The sequence below is a fragment of the Trachypithecus francoisi genome, unplaced genomic scaffold (assembly GCF_009764315.1).
Source record: "Trachypithecus francoisi isolate TF-2019V2 unplaced genomic scaffold, Tfra_2.0 Lachesis_group2, whole genome shotgun sequence".
NCBI lineage: Eukaryota > Metazoa > Chordata > Mammalia > Primates > Cercopithecidae > Trachypithecus > Trachypithecus francoisi.
This window is the reverse complement of record NW_022681465.1, coordinates 61,836,500-61,860,141: the sequence shown is the minus strand read 5'-3', so window position 1 is coordinate 61,860,141 and position 23,642 is coordinate 61,836,500. Positions and strand designations below refer to the sequence as shown.

Below are 23,642 nucleotides of genomic sequence, written 5' to 3'. Positions count from 1 at the left end.
ATTTTGATGTGATGAGTATAATTAAACAGAAAATCATAGAAGGAAGTAAGGTTTTAAAAACGATACAGTGAGACTGAAATTTTTCACATTAAAAACTATTTCTTTACTGGAAAATGTATTTATCTAAACAGCTCATATTAAGTTAAAATATGAATACTAAACTGAATGCACTCTTTTATATATACTTTCTATTACACTAGTGGGCAGTGTTATACACTATACCAGTAAGAACATGTATTAGCATGTAAGAAATTTTAAAAGCCTATTAATTACAAGATTTTCAGTAAATTACTTAACGCCTTTCTTTTGAATTCCTTATCTTTAATTTTAACAACAATATTAGTGCTTATTTCAGAAGATTGTTATAGGATTTAATTGATGTAAAATATGTAAACATAGCATTGCTGGGTACAAATTAAATGCTCAATAAATGTTAGCTTCTTATTAGCACTAAATAACAAATCCCCTACTTTGTCAGATAATCTATTCCTGAAAGTGTATAAAATCAGTAAGTGTTGTGTAAATAAAGAAGGGTGAGACACGTGAATGGCATAAGTACTAGGGTCTTAGAAACAACACAGCATTAATGTGTATGTCAAATTAAATAGAGGGTTGCAGCAGATTCTGCAGTTTTCATATAGAAAAACCTTGTTAGCAGAACTCTGATTCTATGGCGGCCCTGTGACCAGTTAAATATACTCTAGTATTCCTCATTTCATGAAATTAGATGTGACCACATTACAGGATTCTAGGCAATAGAAAGAGCTAGAAGCAGCCCTTCCCATAACCTTATTAAAATAAACCCATTACTTTTCTTTACCTTTCTTTCATCTACCTTCCTGAAATAGTTAGTAGAAGTCATCTTGCAAGAATGAGACAACATGTATGAAGATGGAAGATGACGATATAAATGGTGGACGCAAGAAAGAGTCTAGTTCCTGTTGAGCCACAGTACCAGGGCTGAACAACCTGTATCTGAACCTCATAGAATGTTGTTATAACATATACTTGTGTTTAAGTTACAAAAAGAGCTTTGTTTTTATTAGGTACAATGGAATGTAATCCTACCTGACATAAAACCGATGAATGAAAGAAATAATAAAGATACACCATGCAACCAAAAATGTAACCTTCTCTTATGTTAAAAGTTCTCTGTCATTCTCACTTTCTTTGTCATTTGCATTGCTTCTTTTTGCTGTTTTTCCTCTTATCAATATTCTAGCTGTCCCCTTTCCATCTTCTTTACTAGTTTGTCTTCCACTTGACCATTGAAGTTTCTTGTAGATTGTTACAGAAGTAACCCCCAGTGCGTCCTGTGTCCTTATATCCATACCCATATATTCTTCCTTTTCACATTGACTAAGATGGGGTTTATTGCTTTCCTCAGTGATTGAGATATTGGCAAATATGATGTAAGCAAAACCTTGAAAGGCTTGGCCATAGAGGATTATTCTGCTTTTTGCTGGTTTTGGAATGAAGTCTCCATGTGACGAATCCCAAACTAGCCTGATGGAAATGTGTGACCTGGAAAACAGCTAGCACTAAGTGTCAATCATGTGAGAAAGGCTATTTTACAGCACTTAGCCCAAGACAACGTGTTGAGTGATCTAAGTTGAAAGCAACCAAAGAACCACCCCATGAACCCAATCTAAATTGTTGATCCAGGCCGGGCGCGGTGGCTCAAGCCTGTAATCCCAGCACTTTGGGAGGCCGAGACGGGTGGATCACGAGGTCAGGAGATCGAGACCATCCTGGCTAACACGGTGAAACCCCGTCTCTACTAAAAAAATACAAAAAAACTAGCCGGGCGATGTGGCGGGCGCCTGTAGTCCCAGTGGCCGAGGCAGGAGAATGGCGTAAACCCGGGAGGCGGAGCTTGCAGTGAGCTGAGATCCGGCCACTGCACTCCAGCCCGGGCTACAGAGCGAGACTCCGTCTCAAAAATAAATAAATAAATAAATAAATAAATAAATTGTTGATCCAAATGTAAGTAAACAAAACTGTTAATTTTTTAAACTATTTAGTTTTAAGGTAGCTTGCTACATAAAAATAGATATATGAGACAAGCTTTCTAAAGTATCTTTTATGTTATTCTACTATATGGCTGCATGCTCTTATCACTCTCAAGTGGATATCTTCACACTTCAAATTCCTTCTGGCCTACAGATTCTCATCTAACTACCTTCTCAATGTCTCTGTGAGAATGTTACTTGTACAGGGACTTTAAACATATGAAATAGATATTTCTAAATATTTCTTAGTTCCTACTTTTGCCTCTGTGTGCCTCATGTCTCAATAACACTCACTAAATGAGTGATTTGATTAAGTATGAAATCGATAAGTAATAATTTCTCCATTTGCTTTTGTTGCTTCACATATTGTTATTTAAAAGTCATGTCAATGTTTCATGAAATAGCTCTGCTTTATATCAAATTCTCTTCATCTCTATTGACACTGTAATATGAACCCAAAATCATCTCTCTCCCTAACTAAGGAAATAAAAATGCATCCAGTTACTTAGAACTTTAATTTTCTTCAATTTATTCTGCAAAAAAACAGTTAAGTTTATTTTTTAATGCAGGCATCATTAAATTAACCTGCATTACATTCCATTGCCTTTGAAATAGAAGTCAAGAAGTTTCTATGATTGGGAAGTTTTTACATAATTGTTCACCTCATTTCCACATCTTAAATTTCTGTCATTCTACTGTTTCTTTTTAAAATTTAAGCCAAATTTGAACTTATTGCATTACATTCAGTGTCTCATACCCTTTCTATGTGTTTTTGTGTTTATGCTATTTAACCCTTCTCTCTCCATGAAAATCTATTTTGTCTTCCTGTCACTACTCGATTTAAACAACACTTCATTCAGGAGATTTTCATGGATACCTCTTCCAACTTCTAAATACATGGAGTGTCCTTATCTTATATTACAAAGAGGGGCATGATAACATATATTAAGGACCAACTCTTGTGGAACAAAACAAAATTTTTATGTTCGCCTTTGTTGATTTCTATTATGTAAATATTTCCACCATCATTGATTTCAAGTAATGTGACATCAATAGAGCTGCAAAATTCCTAAAAGGTTAACAATTCTTGAACATTTAACAACTTGTTCTCATGAGCTGCTACAGGTGAGCTCCAGCACAGCATTAACTTCAGAGTCCAACTTTATGCCAACATGTCCAGAGCACAGTTAATGTGAAGGTCCCATGGCATTAAAGTCCATCTCTCTACTTGTCTTTGCTGTATTCCCACTGGCTGGCACAGTGCTGAACCCAAGCAAATATAAGCATGCACCTTATAAAGATGCATTCAGTGTAAGGAAAAAGGAATGCATGAATGGAAATGCTATCCTGGCCTCAGGGCTGCACATCATCAGGGAGCTAAAGAAGTGTCTGAAAGCAAACATCTCCATCCCTCTGTTTTGATCTACTCCCATCAGTATATTTGGGAGAGAAATTTTTTTTTTTTTTTTTTTTTTTTTTTTTTTTTTTTTTTTTTTTTTTTTTTGAGACGGAGTCTCGCTCTGTCGCCCAGGCTGGAGTGCAGTGGCCGGATCTCAGCTCACTGCAAGCTCCGCCTCCTGGGTTTACGCCATTCTCTCGCCTCAGCCTCCCGAGTAGCTGGGACTACAGGCGCCCGCCATCTCGCCCGGCTAATTTTTGTATTTTTTTTAGTAGAGACGGGGTTTCACCGTGTTAGCCAGGATGGTCTCGATCTCCTGACCTCATGATCCGCCCGTCTCGGCCTCCCAAAGTGCTGGGATTACAGGCTTGAGCCACCGCGCCCGGCCGGGAGAGAAATTGAAGTGAGTATGTATAGGTGGAAAATGCTTAGCTGGTGATTCCAATTCAATTCATATTGAAGGATATCATTTTAAAATTATGTATGTCAAGTGCATATGTATTAGTCAAAAATAGTTGGTATCGAGAAGATATTTAAAAATGATTCAAACTATATTATGCAAAGGCTTTTGTATGTATTACTGTTAAAAACAACTAAGCTTCACAGATACTAAGTTAAACACCTAGTTACCAGTCAAAAAAAGGAACTAAATGGATGCATAACCCAGTCTCTTTCAACTTCCCTATTATCTGTAGTCTGAAGTATTTGAAATAAAATGATCTTGATTATTATAGAAAAGTTGCTTGAATAAGCTATAATTGACAGGAGATCAATTATAGAATAAGTCAACAGGAGATGCAATGAATATAAGTGTAACTTTGAAGCTTTAGGAGAATAATTCCAAAAGAATAACACATGATTTCAGGCACCACAAAATTGATGCTGAAATGCTTAATGCCCATGTTTGCAAGTTAAATGATACAGAATTCTTAGGAAACAATTACAATATTATTTACTAAATTAGCATGTTTCCAGAATTCTAAGATGCATGCTTTTAATTTTCATTATTATTGCATTAATTCAAATTCAATAATTTTCATTATTATTCAAATGCAATAATTTTATTATTCAAATGCAATAATTTTCATTATTATTCCATTAATTCAAATGCAATAAGTAAAACACATTGAATTACACTTTAATTGCAGTATTTGTTTCCATATTAGTAATACACTAAAATAATGGTACCATCAATTTGATAAAATACAGTAATTTTATGTTATAGTAGATACTATTTTACAAATAGGAGATACAATTACAAAAGTTCCCTTTTTTTAATGTCCTAAATTCAGAACAACAAAATGAAAGAGTTGTGAGCAATAAATATTAGGTTATAATTAAAACAATGCAACCAAGGGAGCTGAAAACATAATTACAATGATTAAAATAACATTTATTGAGTTATCATTATGTCTTTAAGACAGTGAGGTAGAAATTTTCAAAAAAATCCTTATACAATCACTTCAATAGGTTATTTTATTTTTTGCCACAATTCTTCCAAGTTTGATTTATTGAAGAGAAAGAAAGAAACCGGCAGAGACAGAAACAAAGAGGAAACAGACAGACAAAAGCAAAAGGAAAGAACAGGTTTGAAATTCAACTAGAGGTTTAAAAGAATGAGTATGAATAGTTACGATAAAGAGTATTGCTAAAATTGTGGTCCAGGAATCGTATCTATAATAATTACCTGATATAGTTGTTAAAAATGAAAGTTCTTTGACTCTGACCCAAACCTACTAAATCAGAAAATCTGTGGAAAGGGACTAGAAAACTTTATTTTTAACAAGCTCCCTAGAAAGTTTTATGCACAACAAAGTTTGAGAAAACCTGAATTGTAGGGTGAAAAAGAAAAAGAGATAAGCCAAAAAATAAATCAAGCATAAATTATGACATTACAATTTTAATTATGAAGTGAGAACTGGCTAAGTATGCTGAGTAAGCACTTAAAATTATAATACTTTCATATGAGTTTCATATGAGAATCTATTTAAAAGTAAATGCATTTCAACTGAGTCATGAATAACTGCTTACTGAAAGAGTGCTTTAATAGTACAGAATACTAGGTAATATTAAACTGTATATGTTATTGATAAATATGATCTAATGCTGTTTTTTCCTCTAAAGAATTTAAAATTAAGGTTGAATGTTCTAACATATATTGCTGCTTTCTTTAGAAAAAAATACTTATTTTTCACATCTCTTATTCGGTTTTCTAGCTTATATATTTTGTCTACCGGGAGTCATCTGCAATGCTACAATTTTGTTGAAAAATGTCAACAATTATTGTGTCTGTATCAAATTGTATGAATAATATCTTTTATAAAATATAAAAAGTATTACATATTTTTGCATGAAACTGAATATCAGCCACAAAGTTTTGAGTTTACTTATTAATACCAAGTTCTCTGTTAATTTGAATGCATAGAAACAAATATATTCTATATCTTTAAAAAAACACAGTATGGTATATAGAAGAGAAAAATTAATTGAAATTTGCCTTAATCAATTAAGTTTTACTTAAGTCATCACCATTTTCTGAATTGTTGAAACATGTATAAAAATGTCCTGTCAACAACGACAAGATAACCCTAATTTTCTGTATTCATCCTCAATTGTTTTATTATTTCATTGTATTTTCACTAGATAGATTTTATTTACACCTAGCATTGAAATATTTAATATGAGATTGCAATTGTATCCTTGAATAACATGGGGCTAAAAGTCATTATCTATGTGAATGATTTTATTTTTATTTAAAGAGTAAAAGAAATTAATTAAATTTTTTATTTAAGGAGTGACAATATGTTAACCTAAGTGTACAGCGATTTAGGTTAACATCTTGTCACTCCTTAAACACAAATTTTATTTTATTTTTTTTTTGCCTAATACACGTTACTATTTTAAATTTTTGTCAGTATTAAAACATTTAATGTATATGTCCCATGCTTAGAGAGCTATAAATGACTTCCCTACAATTGAGAAGCTTTAAGTTAGCACAGGTAACTTTTTTTTTTTTTTTTTTTGAGACGGAGTCTTGCTCTGTCGCCCAGGCTGGAGTGCAGTGGCGCGATCTCAGCTCACTGCAAGCTCCGCCTCCCGGGTTCACGCCATTCTCCTGTCTCAACCTCCGGAGTAGCTGGGACTACAGGCGCCCGCCACTACACTCGGGTAAATTTTTGTCTTTCTAATAGAGACGGGGTTTCACCGTGTTAGCCAGGATGGTCTTGATTTCCTGACCTCGTGATCCTCTCGCCTCGGCCTCCCAAAGTGCAGGGATTACAGCTCTGAGCCACCGCGCCCGGCCTAGCACAGATAACTTTTATTTACCTCAGCTTTATATGAAGAGTCAAGGAGAGAAATGAAAACTTAAAAAGGACAAACATTGGTCCACATTTTCTAATGGAGGTTTGCTCCATATCATGTTTCTCTCTTGCTTTTCCTGGAGCAACCTCAAGGAGGAGAATATCTTCTCAAGTCAAGATTATGCTATGGTAACATATTAGCTATGAATTGATCCAGACAGCTTTCTAACCATTTCAAATTGCTCAGAGATACATAAAGGCTATGGATGTTAAAATGAAAAAACTCTTTTCCAAGTTTGCCACGTTCTTGATTTGTGAGGTAGGGAAATTAAAAGGGAGTCTAAGCTTAAACAAATGTGCCTTTTCTACCTCTGCTTATTTAGCAGAATTTTTTTTTTTTTTTTTTTTTTTTGAGACAGAGTCTCGCTCTGTCGCCCAGGCTGGAGTGCAGTGGCCGGATCTCAGCTCACTGCAAGCTCCGCCTCCCGGGTTTACGCAGTTCTCCTGCCTCAGCCTCCGGAGTAGCTGGGACTACAGGCGCCCGCCACCTCGCCCGGCTAGTTTTTTGTATTTTTTAGTAGAGACTGGGTTTCACCGTGTTAGCCAGGATGGTCTCGATCTCCTGACCTCGTGATCCGCCCGTCTCGGCCTCCCAAAGTGCTGGGATTACAGGCTTGAGCCACCGCGCCCGGCCCTAGCAGAATTCTTAAAAGAACAAGCTTACAGATGTAAGAAAAATGACATTGGACATTAGTAAACATTGTTACATTTAAATAATTATATCTTGTTGACACTTATAAGAAAATGATTTAATAGAGTCCAGAAGTGAAGTGAATGCTAAAGTCATATTTGTAGAACTTTGCCCTTGATAGTGGTACATAAATTATTTCCTTACATTGTACATATGCACATATAGATGCACAAACATAAATACAAAACATTTGAGTCTTGCTATTTTATCTTGAATTTAATGATTTAATTGTATGCTGTCTTTTGTTATAAATCTATGCATCCGTTTTGAAAGCAGTATGGTAGTGTTGGTATAAATAGTATACCAATTAATTGTAAAAAATAAATTACATAATTGGAAATAGCAGAGTAGAACCTAATTATTGAAATTATTACTGTTCTATCAGTCTCTTCAAGAGTATCTTCTAGGATTATAGATTTTTGTTAAACAGATAGTTTTCCTTATCAGAGGTTATGAATCTACACTGTCATTACCACATTGAATAAATTTTATCTCTCTATGGAAAATGTTGATGTTTTATAGCACAGAAAATGGACTGATAGCACTTTCAGTGATTTCCATAAATTACATACCAGTTGCTGTGGTTTGGATGTTTCCTGCAAATATTATGTTGAAATTTCATCTTCATTAGTATTAAGTGGAGGATTCTTAGGGAGGTAATTAGAATTATGTAAGGTCATCAGGGTGGGGGCCCCACGTTGGGACTGGTGGCTTTGTAAATAAAGGGAAAGAGAGACCTGAGCTAGGACTCTTGCTCTGCCTCACAATGTGATACCGCTTACCATGGGATGATATTGGAATAAGGCCTCATCAGATGTGTCACCTTGATCTCGAACTTTCCAGGCTCCAGAACCACAAGAAGTAACATTTATCGTTTTTTAATGAATTACCCAGTCTCAAGAATTCAGTTATAGCAACACAAAAAGAAGTAAGACACCAGTCTTGCACATCATTAAGATTATTATCAATGTTGCACATTTAGGTTAACATTTCTGAAAAGTTAGATGAGAATCTTAATGCATATTTTACATTTTACTTTTTCTTTTCTGCTACCAAGATGCTCATTACTTCTTATGGAAGCAAAAATAACAATAAGCTGCAAAATCCATTGTATAAATATACGTTATTTCTCTCATTATGAGTGACTCCATGCAGTTTACTCCAAAGTTAGTTCATGAGGAAATTATACTTTGGAACTCCTAAAGAAAAATTGCACCCAACAGTTCAACAGGCAAGGGAGACTTTATTCACAACTATTTCAATAGAGAAAAGAGATTGAATCTAACTCTGCTGAAACAAGAGTCAAGAAAATGTTCAAGTCCTGGGGTGATCTAGTGGAAAAATACTGGATGGTACTAATAGAGAAGTTAGTCAATGTGATTAGGACTTCCGTGTTTGCTAATTGGTGCTTATTGGTGAAATTAGTCTTCTACAGAGAGACTGGAAGATAAGGCACTATCTTTCTGGATGATTAATTTCAAAAGGATGGCTCCCAGGTTCTTGAGAAAGGTATTAGCTGGTAATTAAACTGGCCAAAGGCTAGGAGAAGATTTACATCTCAAAGGGGCAGGGAAAGAATTTGCATTTAAAAGTTTTCTTAAGTAAATGCTCTAAGGGAAGGGAGGCTAGAAGCCTAGAGTCAGTGTCTAAAAGTTACTCAAACTGAGGACAATGTTAAAATTATTTTGCTCAAAATAATAGAAACCATACACTACTCAGCACCTTCATTTGGAGGTTACTTCTGCAGAGAGAACACCAGAGGGGAAAGGAATCTATCAGAAGGCAAGGTGAGTTTCTGTAACTGGAAGTTCTTTTGCTTCACTATTTCTTTTTGAGTCAATTTTTCTTCTCCAAGAAACTTTCAAAATATATTCACTTCACGTGTCCCCAGTCTAACTTAGATGTCATTTCTCCGGACATCTTACAAGTAGTATCTTTTTCAAAGTACTTATGACTAGAAATTTAACTCTTGAGGTCACTTTTTGCCTTTCTCGTTACACTGTAAGAATTTTTCTGGCAAGATATTATGAATTTTTTTCTATGAATTTCCAAGAACAAACTAAGTGCCACACCTAGTAGATAGACATTGAATATTATTGAATGAAAGAAGCATTGTTTTTTCAAAGTAAATACAGTTTAAAGTAAGCTAGGGTAAAGAGAGTCACAGATGGAGACAGGGTTCTACAAAGTCCCTAAAATCTTGATTCTTAAAGCATTTATTCTGTCTCTTTGAGCATTAAGGCCAAACCTATTGGGGGCATTATAAATGAAAAATATGCAAATTAAAAATAATAGCCCAGTTTTAATGGGATTATAACAAAATCAAAAATGAGCTTAACTTTGAATACTTTGAATTTCTTAGCTTTTATGTTTCAAGTTAAATGCATGATACCATTTGAAACTATCTTTTGGAATGCAAATCAGTATCAATACTGCTGAGCACAGTGAAAATTAATGAAAATAATAATAGAAAAGAACTTACAAAGTCTACTAAATCCCATTTTAACATAAGTAGTCAAAGTGGTCTTTGTTATTATTATAATTAACTGATTGCATGCAAACACAACCCTATTTATTTAACTGAAATATAAAGACAGTTATATATCTTCTAATAGGAAGAATATATATATATACATATATATATATATAGTCTAAAGGGTAAAAAAAAAATGTCATATTTTGAATTTTACCGAGAAATGGTAACAAATAACTTCAAATCTTTTGTTTGGTTGGAAAATACTCATTGTATTCTGAATAAACTTTTAAACATATTTTTTAATTGTGTGTGAATTTTAAATTATAGAGATAGATTATTAAATATTGAAAGCCAGTTTTTCTTCATTAATATTCTTATAAGGAAGTATAACTTTAACAGAAAGTTGTATTGTGTTTCTTATTTAATTATAGGTAATCACATATTTAAAAGATAATTTTAATATTTAATAAATATTAAACCTGTTGTTAATAATGTACAGACACCCAGATAATTACTTTTGACATAATTATTTCTCACAGAATTGAACATTTCTTTACATCAACAACAAAAATGCTCTGTCTCTGCTTCTGTGATATAAAAATGATGATACATTACGGTGTTTAACAGTAAGCATGAATGATTTTTTAAAATAGAGTATGTTTTAAGTGTTTATTTCAAACACACTGTGAATATTTTAATTTAGTGAAATTTAATTAAGACAATGGAACTATTATTCAGCATGCTCAGTTTTTATGTAGTTTTATTTTAGAGAGAAATTTAGATTTGTATAAACTTCTGGCTTTAAGATGATATCAAATACATATCAGTTGAGGAAACATACCAGATGGGAGAGAAAGAGACAGTGAAACAGAGAGAAGAAAGAGAAACTGTAATTGTATACTTATGGGAATAAGGCATATATGTTTTGTGGTTTTGATTTATGCCTTCTCACTAAATATTTTCTATGACAATAATATTAGATATCAACATTTTAAGATTTCCTACTCTTCTATGTAATGAATAAATAACAGCTAGTAAATAATTCTATTATTGCTGGAAATGTATATTATTAATAGGAGATTCATATATTTCTATTAATGTAATATGCTAAAATTTACATAATTAATAACCTTCAGTGAATGATAGAAAACTCATTAAAATACTCTGAAACAATGAAGGCAGAAGCTGCATAGTTACACAGTTAACTCAGAAGTTACACAGTGCCACACAGCTAATCTTTGTGAAGTGATGCACCTACCCCCCTGTCTAGACATCAGTAGTGATAATCATCATATGCTGACAACTGCATCTACCCATATAAAAGCATTTCCAGTTAAAAAAGGGAATACTTCCATTTGGCTTCCTCAGAAACATAAAAAGAAATTGCCAAAAACAGGAAAAGAAACAAACAACAACAAATAAAAACCCATCCCACACTTCCCTTTATGTTACTTAGGAAAGATTCTCAGCAATAATTAGGCCCAATTATTCTTTACCAAGTGAATCACTCCCTAGAACTCCTATAGAATAAGATTCTGTGCCTGGAACAGGACAAAGGCCTAGAATTTACAAACGGCCTCTGTTAGCCTGTTTTCACACTGCTGTAAAGAACTACCAGAGACTGGGTGATTTGTAAACAAAAGACAGTTAGGACCCACAGTTCTGCATGGCTGGGGAGGCCTTGGGAAACTTAAAATTATGGCAGAAGGTGACAGGGAAGCAAGGCCGTCTTACATGGCAGCAGAAGGGCGAGGGGAAACTGCAAAACACTTTTGAACCATCAGATTTTGTGAAAACTCACTCACTGTCATGAGAACAGCATTGGGGAAACTGCTCCCATGATCCAATCAAGTTCCATCAGGTTCCTCTGTGGACACGTGTGGATTACAAATTAGGATTAGAAAAAGGGTAAAAAAAAAAAAAATAAGAGCTCTGCCGTGTATATCAGTCATCTTAGATTTTGACGTTGCTGTATGTATTTTCTATGGCATATTTTATCATGGATTGTAGGGCTATTATAAATATTAAATATGACAAATCCAGACACATATGCAGAAGTAAATATAAACTTAATTAGTCATTTTTTACCACATACAATGGGGGAACTTTCTAGGAGACTAGTATTTGTGAATCGTACTAAGTTTCAGAAAATTACCAATGCTGTTTTCTTGTAGGGAAGTCACAACAAAAAGCTCATCAATTTCATTATAGAATACATTCTACATTAATAAACATAATTATCCATATTTCTGATTTTTTTTTGCAGAAGTACTTTAACGTAGAAAATATATTTATGAGAAAATGACTTATGCCCAGGTTGAGTGATACACAGTGTTGGGATGCTTCAAATATATACATCAAGCAAGTGTGTGTGTGTGTGTGTGTGTGTGTATATATATATATATAATATATATATATATATATATATTTTGTCACCCAGGCTGGAGTTCAGTGGTGCAATCTTGGCTCACTGCAACCTCTGCCTCTGGGATTTAAGTAGTTCTCCTACCTTAGCCTCCCAAGTAGCTGGGATTACAGGCACCTGCCACCACACCCGGCTTATTTGTGAATTTTTGGTATATACGGTGATATGGTCTGGCTGTGTCCCCAGCAAAATCTCATTTTGAATTCCCACATGTTGTGGCAGGAACCCGGAGGAAGATGACTGAATTACAGGGGAGGGTCTTTCCTTCACTGTTCTCATGATAGTGAATAATTCTCACAAGATCTGATGGCTTTATAAGGCAGAGTATTCATACATAATCTCTCTCTTTTCCTGTTGCCTTTTATGTAAGATGTGACTTGCTCCTCTTTGCCTTCTGCCATGACTGTGCAGTTTCTCCAACCATGTGAAACTCTAAGTCCAATTAAACCTCTTTCCTTTCTAAATTGCCATCTCAGGTATGTCTTTATCACCAGAGTGAAAACAGACTAATACAGATGGGGTTTTACCACGCTGGCCAGGCTGGTCTTGAAGTCCTGACCTCAAGTGATCTACTCATCTTAGTCTCCCAAAGTGCTGAGATTACAGACATGAGCCACCATGCCTGTCCAATAATATGTATGTGTGTGTGTATATATATATATATACACAATATATATATATATAATCATGGCTCATATATTTTAAAATAATAAATTTATGACCAATTTTCTCAGGAGGTCCTGAATTCACAATATTCTATTGCAGCTTTTCTACATAATGATGAAATCAGTCATAAAAACCATTGTTAATGAATTATGTATGATAGAAATTATATTTACATTATTTTGAAGTCATTAAAGCAAACTCCTGTATTCACACATTGAATGAGCTAATAATAATATTAGTGTTAGATTCTCAGAATAAACCATTTATATTCTTTTTTTTTTTGAGACGGAGTTTCGCTCTGTTGCCCAGGCTGGAGTGCAGTGGAGCGATCTCAGCTCACTGCAAGCTCCGCCTCCTGGGTTTACGCCATTCTCCTGCCTCAGCTTCCCGAGTAGCTGGGACTACAGGCGCCCGCCACCTCGCCCGGCTAGATTTTTGTATTTTTTAGTAGAGACGGGGTTTCACCGGGTTAGCCAGGATGGTCTCGATTTCCTGATCTCGTGATCCGCCCGTCTCGGCCTCCCAAAGTGCTGGGATTACAGGCTTGAGGCACCGCGCCCGGCCTATATTCTTATACCTTACTGAAGGAGCACTACATAAAGCTGAAAGATTTGCTACAGACTGCTACTTCAAATTTTGAACTCAGCCAAACAAATTGATACATTTACTGGCTATCAATTTAATTATTTAAATTTTGTGACAAAGAATAATTCACTGGTGCACAATTGTATATTTAATTTTAAAAGACACTTATAGGCAAATTTTTAAGATTTATGTTGGCTATAGTATAAGGCATGAAGTAGAAAAGTAAGTAGTAATTGTCCTAATTTCTCTTTGGTATACAAGCAAAGGAGATTGTAACAGGAAGCATGGATATATAATTCTTTTATTCTCCTAAATATGTTTGTTATTTATCCTTCTACAAGCTGGTGGTGACAAAGAAAGACTGAGAAAAATGTAATTTGTAAATATTTTTCTGGAGATTTTCAGGCGATTCTCTAGGTTTTATCCCGGAAGCTTAAAATCTGTTGCTGTCTAGCCTGAGTATAGGTTATGGCAACCTATCTGGAAATCTGGCTAGTCACTTCAGGCATGATGTGAAAATTACATTAAGCTTTGAAGTTTCTCTTTGTTAAGTTTAGCAAAGTACTTAGACTATATGTTTATGTGCCTGAAAAAGTGAATGAAAAAAATGAATGAAGGCACATATGAAAAAAATCTTTTAAAAGTCAGAATTAATATGAATTTGAATGTAAATATGAATGTGAATAAGTGAGATGTTAAACAGGGACTAAACAGCAAGCAAACAAATTTCTGAAATTAATGCACACAAACACAACAGAATGGAATTGTGAAGAAAACAGACACTTACATACATGAGTTTCAATCCATCATACATGAAGTTTCTTCTTTCACATCTGGCTGTGGCAGAGAAACTAGTACCAGAAATGGCCTAGAACTAGAATGAAGTAGAAAAATTGGGCAAGGTGTATATATAAAACAAGTGTGTTTTACAATTTTGGCAGCTGGAAGCTGAGAAATGTTATCTCTGAAAGAAAGAAAGAAAACAAATGAGACACATGGTATGATTTTCCTCAGCTCTCTCTTTTGGGACACTTTCTGAATTGTGGCAAAAGAATGAGTCACTCAAGCAGAATATTGGGGCCTTCAGCCTACCAACTGAAATTCCAAGAGACTGAGGCAGAGTACCAGAGGGCAGAGAGGTGCCCAGCATAAAGGTTCCCTGCTATTTGCACAGGGACAACTTGATTCTTTGGATAACTACCCATTAAGAATAACTGGCTGTGTAAGAACAACTATTTGGGAGCTTATATCTGAAAAATTATCGGAAGACATGTAGGATGGGAGATGCTTGATTTACAATCCATGAGAGTGGAGAAACGGTGTTGAACACCCAGCGTCTTCAATAGAGGCATAAGAATTGTCATGCTCGAACAGTAGTCCTCATCTAAAACTACAGTGAAGACTTTGCATTAGTTTTCTTCTGCTGCCATAAAAAATTGCCACAAATTTAGTAGCTAAAAATAGCACAAATATGCTGTCTTACAGTTGTAGAGATCAAAAGTCTAAAATGGGTCTCACTGTCCTAAAATCAAGGTGTGAAACTGCATTTCTTTCTGGAGGCTCTAGGGGAGAAATCATTTTTTTCATTTTCAAGCATCAAGAGGCAGTTTGCATTCCTGGGCTCATGATTCTCTTCCATCCTCAAAGCCAACAATGACCAGTTGAGTCTCACATCTCATATCTTCCTCACATCATCACTCTGACACCGACCATCTTTTCTGCCTCCCTGTTTTACTTTAACAAACTATTATGATTTAATTGGGCCTACTTGATAAGGATACTCTTCTTATTGGAAGGTCAATTAATTATCAACCATAATTGCACCCACAAATGTTACCCTCAACCTTCCTCTTTCCATGTACTATAGCATATTCATAGGTTATGGGAATTAATCTAGAACAGTCTGTAGAGGAGTGGGGGTGGGGGCATACTTCTATCTAACTCAATTGTTTTAAACACGAATTAACACACAATGACCACAAAGCATTGAAAGATTCCAAAAAAAAAAAAAAAAAAAAACCTCAAGGAATTTGACTTCTTGCCAAAATAATCTACAAAAGCTTTAAAAAAAGAAAACAATGCCGTTTCCCCAAATTACCAAGACTGGGAATTAAAGACAGGACCATACATACTTCAAACATTGAAAGAATAATAAAGATGTGTGAGGAAAAATTTTAATGCAGTGCTGACTTAAGAAACAGGAAATTTGAATACTCTTGTAATCACTTTAAAAATTGAATTCATAATTAAACATTTTACCACAAAGCAAACTCTAGGCACAGATGGCTACATTGGTGAATTTTATAAAACATTTGATGAAGAAACGTGACAAATCACACACAATTTTTTTTTTAGAAAATAGAAATGGCAGGAAATAATGTTTTTTTTTCTCTGAAAATTAATGGTAGTTTTTCTAACAGTATAAATGAATATCTTTTGAAACCCTTCCAGATAGACTAATAAAATGAAAGAACATTTTTAAAAAAGCTCTCTGCGTCTGTAAAAAGTTAACCAGGCTTAAAATGATGAAAATTCTATGAAAGAGTTGGAAAAATAAGAGGCTAATGCATTTTGAATCAAGATCTAGGGGCTTCAAATATCAAAGCTAAATAAAATGAACAGCAAAACATATATCAGAGAAGGAGCACCCTTTTTCTGAGTAGTGAGGCAAGCATATGTACCAAGTCAGCATCCCCTTGCAATCTGCACCCAGATCTCTGGAACTAGCTCTACCCAGTCCAACCCTTTTGAGAAACTCTTTGGTAGTTTCTTATACATTAAATATACCCTTACCATGCAACTCAGAAATTTTCCTCTGAGTTATTCATCAAAAAGATGCTAAGCAGGGGAAAACTTTTGGGCATATAAAATAATGTACACAAATGTTCACAGAAGCTTTATTCACAAAAGCCAAGTTGAAAACTTAAATGATCATTAGCATGCAAGTGGTAATATATCCATGTAATGGAGTACTACTCTGCAATAAAATATTATAAACTCCTCACCATAAATATATATGATTTTAATTTGTCAATTAAAAATAAACTAATTCTTTAAAAAATGAATTACTGATACAAATATTGATGTGGTGGAATCTCTAAGCCATACCACTGAACAAGAAGATTTTGAAGCAATCACAGATCCTACAATTCTGTTTATGTGGATTTTTAGAAAAGGTTTATGAAATTTAGAGAAATAGAAAGCAGATCATTTCTTGCCTGAGGATAGTGGTGTTGGGGGATGCTGCAAAAGGGAACAAGATAACTTTTGGGGACAATCAGTAGTAGTTATATCTCTTGGTTGTGGTGGTGGGTATGTGGACTTATGTATTTGTAAAAATTATCAAACTATAAACAAATAGTTTGATAAACAAATATAGTTGAAAAACTATAAACAAATAAACACTGAATATCAGTTTATTTTATAGCAGACAATAACAACTCAGCACCACCAATTTTTAAAAATACATAATTCTTGACCAACCAAATGCACAAAAACGTGCTCCAGTAGAAATCAAAAGAAAAATATTTGCAACAATGTAATAAGCAAATACATTTTACTTAGGATTCCAAATCACCAAGTTTGACCATAAAATTTTAAAAATGCTTTTAAATTATATCATTACATTTAGATATCAATGTATTTATACCATCAAAAATGTAAAAATGCAAGCCACTATTTGGAAGAAAACATTTGCCATCCTTATATCTGACATAGTGATCTGATCCAGAAAATTTAAATAACACAACTTAATAAAAAGAAGGCAATAGCATAGAATTTGGACCAAAGATTTAGGCAGATATTTCATAAAATATGACATACATGGTCAATATATGCACACAAAGCAGCTCACTATCATTATTTATCAAGGAAATGCAAAATAAAACAACAAGGAACTACCATTACTTATTTACTGTAATGGTTAAAATTAAAAGGAATAGCAACACCAGACACTGTCCAGGATAAGAATTGATTTGAGCTCATATATTGCAGTTGAGAGCATAAAATGGTACCACTTTAGTAGAACCATTCGGCACGTTTTGGCAAAGTTAAGCACACGTTTACAGTAACAACAATCTCATTTTAAGGTATTATGTAAAGAAAAATGAAAGCATATGTCCACAAAAAATACTTATGTAGGAAGGTTCATAGCAGTGTTACTCAGAAAAGGCAAAAACATAAATAAACCCAAGTTATGCAGATAACTGGATATGCATGATTTCATATATTCATCTATTTGTATACTAGTTAGTGCTAAAAAATGTTTTTTATGCAAAAAAACATAAAGAGGTAAATATCTGAAACATGCTGAGTGAAAAATATCATAAACAAATATATTTTGCATAATTTTGCTTATTTGAAATTATAGGAAAAGTGAAATCTAATAGTGACAGAAAGTAGATCAGTGGTGGCGAATGTAGAGTGACTATGTAGAGTAGGCAAAACTTTACTCTCCTAGAGTTTTTGTTTGTTTGTTTCTTTCTTTTGTTTTGTTTTTGACTGAATCTGAGAATTAAAATTGACACAAGACAAATGGACTGGAGAAAAGCATATAAGTTGATTTAATACAAGTTGTGGCACTGAAGCCTTTATAAAGAAATGAAGACCCAAGGAAGTACTTAGAATCAAAGAGTTGTATACTGACTTGGACAAAAGAAAGCAAGTTGTGAAAAGGTGATAAAGCAAATGAGACTCGGTCTAGGGTAGTTAATTGGGTAAAGAAGTGACTAGGAAGATAAGGGTTGTTTGTCAAGATTTCTCTTGTCCTTAACTCCCTGTCCTTGATGATAAGAATGTTATTTTCCTTTTGGTATATGGAAGACGTCTTTCACATGGAAATTTCATCGCCTCCTTTTAAGAAATGGAAGGAAGGTCAGAGTGATTCTTCTTGCACCTGCTGTTTGTTAAATGCCTTTAATTCAAAATAATTCTTATGCCAAAGTGGCATATTTAGAAGTGGTGTGTGTGTTCTGAACTTCAACTACAAGGTGACACATATGGAAATGACAGTAATGTACTCTTTTCTTGATTGTTAACATACATGAATACATTTGTTCAAACCTCCTAGGATACACTAACAGAGTGTTTTATTTCTTGTAAAATGTGCCTTAAAAAAGATTTTTTTAAAAATAAAAATTAACAAAAAAGAATGGAGAAAAACAAGTATAGGAGAAGGTGTGATTAAATATGTGCCAAAAAAGCTGAAACATGAAAAGGAATAATTATTTATAATAATTTATATGCAGAACTAGAAACATTAGTTATTTGTTTGTCTTATAACTGAAATTAAAATAAGGTATGGAACTTTTTTCCTAGAAAATAGTTAAGGGAGTATATTTTCCTTTTGTTTTCTCCTGAGATATGCTGGAATCTGGAGTAACTCACTGAGAAATGGGTACTAACTATTGAAGGTGTGTTTTTAAACAAATTCTCTTCAGCACATTTCTCTAAGGGTATCTTGTCCAAATGACCATCTACAACCCGTTGGAAAACGAAGCTTTTTAGACTGCTATTGCTATAAAATGTTTTGCAATATAAGAAGTTTATGTGCGTAAAACAAGTGATTATCAAACAAATTAGTAAAACTTTGATAATCTCTTCCAGGCAAGTGAAGTGGCCGCTACCTTATGTAAGTGGACAGTAAATCCCAATATATGCCTAAACAATTGTTACATAGTAAAAAATCTTATATAATACTCAATAAAATAATTTTGCAAGTCATTAACAAAACTTCATAATAATGAATACTTTAAACTGGTTTCATGTTTTGTTTGCGTTTAGTGAAATAGCTGTGAAATTTTTCCCTCAACAATTTACTCTTGTTGTGTAATAGAGTATAAAAACTCAACTTTTATCATGTAAAATATAAACATAGAATCCGTTGAGGACTAATGTTTATGACTCAAAGAAATTGTGTCATATATTGTTATAAAATTCACATGGCATTACTTGAATTTTTTTTACTGGCTAAAAGATAGTCCACGATATTGAAATCCTTATTTCTCACTAAAAGGGGTTTATTCAGTTGCCTACTAAGGCGACAAATTTCCACCAAAACAAGTTATTTATTAAAAGTACAGCTTAATGTGCATTACTATGTACTTTTAAAAATGTTTCTTTTACTTAATAATACAAATACGAATTTTCTAGTAATTTTATATTTACTATATAAGATGTGCTTTAAAATAAATCGACGTTTATGAAGTACTCTTTCTATTCTAGGCAGTGTATAACAGTTACTCTATTTAATCTTTTTTTTTTTTTTTGAGGCAGAGTCTCGCTCTGTGGCCCGGACTGGAGTGCAGTGGCCGGATCTCAGCTCACTGCAAGCTCCGCCTCCCGGGTTTACGCCATTCTCCGGCCTCAGCCTCCCGAGTAGCTGGGACTACAGGCGCCCGCCACCTCGCCCGGCTTGTTTTTGTATTTTTTTTAGTAGAGACGGGGTTTCTCCGTGTTAGCCAGGATGGTCTCGATCTCCTGACCTCGTGATCCGCCCTTCTCGGCCTCCCAAAGTGCTGGGGTTACAGGCTTGAGCCACCGCGCCCGGCCTATTTAATCTTTATAATCACCCTTTGAATAGTTACAATTATATTTCATACTTATGACACAATCAAGGTTCAGAGTTAAGGAACTTACCTAAAGTCATTAAAAGGGTCCTTAATTTTCAGAGCCTGTGCAGTGCTTCTCCCTATGTGATCTGCTGACAGTTTTTGTGTTTCTGAACACAAAGAATCCCACTATTATTTAACTCCCTTATACCATCATATGGACAATTTAGATTATTTGTGCATTTCCAGTTTATGATATCCAATTGACTTTTGCAGGAAAGACTTCCGTCTTATTTCATCTTTATAGTTCTCTCTCTCTCTCTCTTTTTTTTTTTCTTTCGAGACGGAGTCTCACTGTGTAGCCCAGGCTGGAGTGCAGTGGAGCGATCTCGGCTCACTGCAAGCTCAGCCTCCCGGGTTTACGCCATTCTCCTGCCTCCGCCTCTCCGAGTAGCTGGGACTACAGGCGCCCGCCACCACGCCCGGCTGTTTGTATTTTTAGTAGAAACGGGGTTTCACCATGGTCTCGATCTCCTGACCTCGTGGTCCGCCCTTCTCGGCCTCCCAAAGTGCTGGGAATAGAAGCGTAAGCCTCCTCTTTGTCTGTCTCTTAAGGCTAGTTGTCATTTCTCTGTCTCTTCCCAAATCAGAATTTGTCAAGGAACTCACTGCAAATAGAAACTGAGAATCTCTCTACACAAGAGAACATGAATCTTGTCAGGAGCTTGGATGATATTTATACCTTTGATTTTAAACAAATACCAGTAAACAATTGATCTAGTAAGTTTGGAAGAGTCACACCTCACCGGTAGCTCCCAGGAACACCGATGTGTCTTCTCTCTTTAGAAAAGAGAAAAGTCATAATAGATGGAACCCTCTGTGAAATGTCTCACTGATCACAGAAAATGGGCCAAAATCTACAGGAAGTTATGAAGTTGATGGTAGATCGTGCTCTCCATATATTTATTTTGAGTTTCAACCAGGTTGAAGCCTGTATCAATAATTCATTATTTTATTGCTGAGTAGTGTTCTATTGTGTGGATGTACCATGATTTGTTTATTCATTCATCTATTGATGAACATTTAGATGGTTTCGAATGTTTGTTTGTTATGTATAAAGCTGCTATTAATATTTATTACAAGTCTTTGTATGCATACATGATTTAATTTCTCTTAGGCAAATACCTAGGGACTGGATGGCTGGATCATATGTGAATAGTTAGATATATATTTTACTGCTTTAGAAACTGCCAAACTATTTTCCAAAGTGCATGTATCGTATTTCATTAATACTATCAGTATAGTGTAGCCCTAGTAATTTTATATCTTTGCAAACACATAGTATGACCAGTCTTTTCTTAGCCATTTCCATACATATGTTGTGAAACCTCATTAGACTTTTAATTTACTTTATCTAATGCTTAATGATGTAGTTTCATTTGATGTGTTTATTTGCTGTCCAGGTATCATTTTGGTGAAGTGTCTGTTGAAATCTATGCCATTATTAGAAATTGAATTACTTGTTTCTTATCATTATTGAGTTTTGAGAATATGTGTAAAATATATATTCATTTTTCAGATATTATTTGTAAAGATTTTCTTAGTCTTTTATTCTATTTTTATTTTTTAACAGTGTCTTTGAACAGTGGCATTTAAAAACTTTGGTGTCATATTTAGGAAAATGTTTGCCTAATTCTGGTAAATAAAAGATTCATTACAGAGATCCAGAAAAACCAGTGGTGTAATTCCAGTCCCACTCCCAAAGCCCAGGAACTGATGATGTAAATCCCAGCCCAATAGCAGGAGAAGATGGATGTCCCAACTCAAGCAGGTAGAGAGAGATAATTCTCCCTTCCTTCACCATTCTGTTCTATTCAAGCCCTCAACAGACTGGATGATGCCCACCCCCATGGGGAAGGTTGTCTACTTGACTGAGTCCGCCAGTTGAAATGCTACTTTCATCTGGAAGCACTCTCACAGACACACCAGAAATAATGTTTAACCTGGGCACTCTGTGACCCAGTCAGGTTCACACATGCAATTAATCATCAAACCCATTCACAAAGGTTTTCTTTTTTGTTTTCTTCTAAGTGTGTTAAATATTTAAATTTTTCGTTTAGGTCAGTTTCTCATTATGAATTAATGTTTGTATCAGTTGTGAGGTATGCATTGAAGTTGAATACCTAAGTATCCCAGTATCACTTTTTGAAAACACTGTGCTCTCTCTGCTGCATTGGCTTCATATCTGAGTAAAGATTATTTGCCCCGATATGATTTAGTCTGCTTCTGGATTCTCTATTCTGTTCTAATAATCATTTATTGATATTTACACAAATACCACATTGTCTTGATTACTGTAGTTTTACCATAAGTGTTGAAATAAAGACAAGATTAATCTTCCAACTTGGTTTTGCTTTTGAAAGTTGTTTTGGCTATTCTAGATCCTTTCTATTTCCATATGAGCGTTATAATGAGTTTGTCAACTGATCCCAAAAAGCCTGAAGGGATTTTGATTGAGATTATTTTAAATTTATAGAATCATATGGAGGTAATAGGTATCTTAATGATACTGAACTTCCGACACATCACTACAGTATAACACTTCATTTATTTATGTCGTCTTTAGTTCTAATCAGAAGTATTTCATAATTTTCCCTATATAGGCCTTTCACAACCCTTGTCAAATTTTCTTTTGTCTTAAAGATAAAAAATTTATTTTATATTATTTTTAGATATTTTAGATATTTATTTTATATTATTTTTAGATATTAATGCATCAAGGAAAGATAATGAACTAAGAGAAAACTGGGAAGGAATATGCAGTTAATATCACTTTTAGAAGTCATGATAGACATATACATTAGAAAATCAACTAGTAAATTATATAATATTGATAGTTGCTGCTCTAAATGATTTTTTATATAAAATTTGTTTGCAGATATCTGCATTTTAAATATATGTTGTATACATAACTTTCTTATATACTTTTCTTAAATGTACTTGTATTCACTTATAATCTTCCTTCAATTAAATTATAATGATGTAAAATTTCTTTTTTACATAAAACCTTATTTGATATTTTATTATTGATAGAATAATCACTATATTTATTTTATAAAATAATAAGGTTAATACAATTTCTCAGTGATCATGTGTAATTTTTTATATACTTTTTTTTACTTAATTCAGTTACTATAAGTTATTGAAGTTATATTTTTCTTACTTGCAATTACTTTTTAAAAAGTGGATGTTTTACTGGCCTCATTATTTGCACATGTGGCAGGTAAGATAATATCTTTATAAATGAATAAAAGAAATGACTATAAAACCACAACCATATAACACTGGAAGCCTGCATGGTAATAAGCCAATTTTTGTGGAAATGAACTCATTAATGCTAAATTTTTGCTGACTTCCAACTGATCTAAAAACTGCTTTACAAAATTCAAAAGGCACTTCATGAATTGTAGAAGAGATG

At 34.0% G+C, this 23,642-nt stretch overlaps 1 long non-coding RNA gene across 1 annotated transcript in view; it reads right to left on the bottom strand.

The window, feature by feature from the left end:
- Positions 1-23,642, bottom strand: part of LOC117064976 — a 110,315-nt gene that overhangs the window by 55,149 nt on the left and 31,524 nt on the right. Inside the window, exon 2 of the long non-coding RNA XR_004429775.1 lies at positions 22,569-22,577. This is a non-coding gene — a long non-coding RNA (uncharacterized LOC117064976). The remainder of the gene's footprint in view (positions 1-22,568; positions 22,578-23,642) is intronic.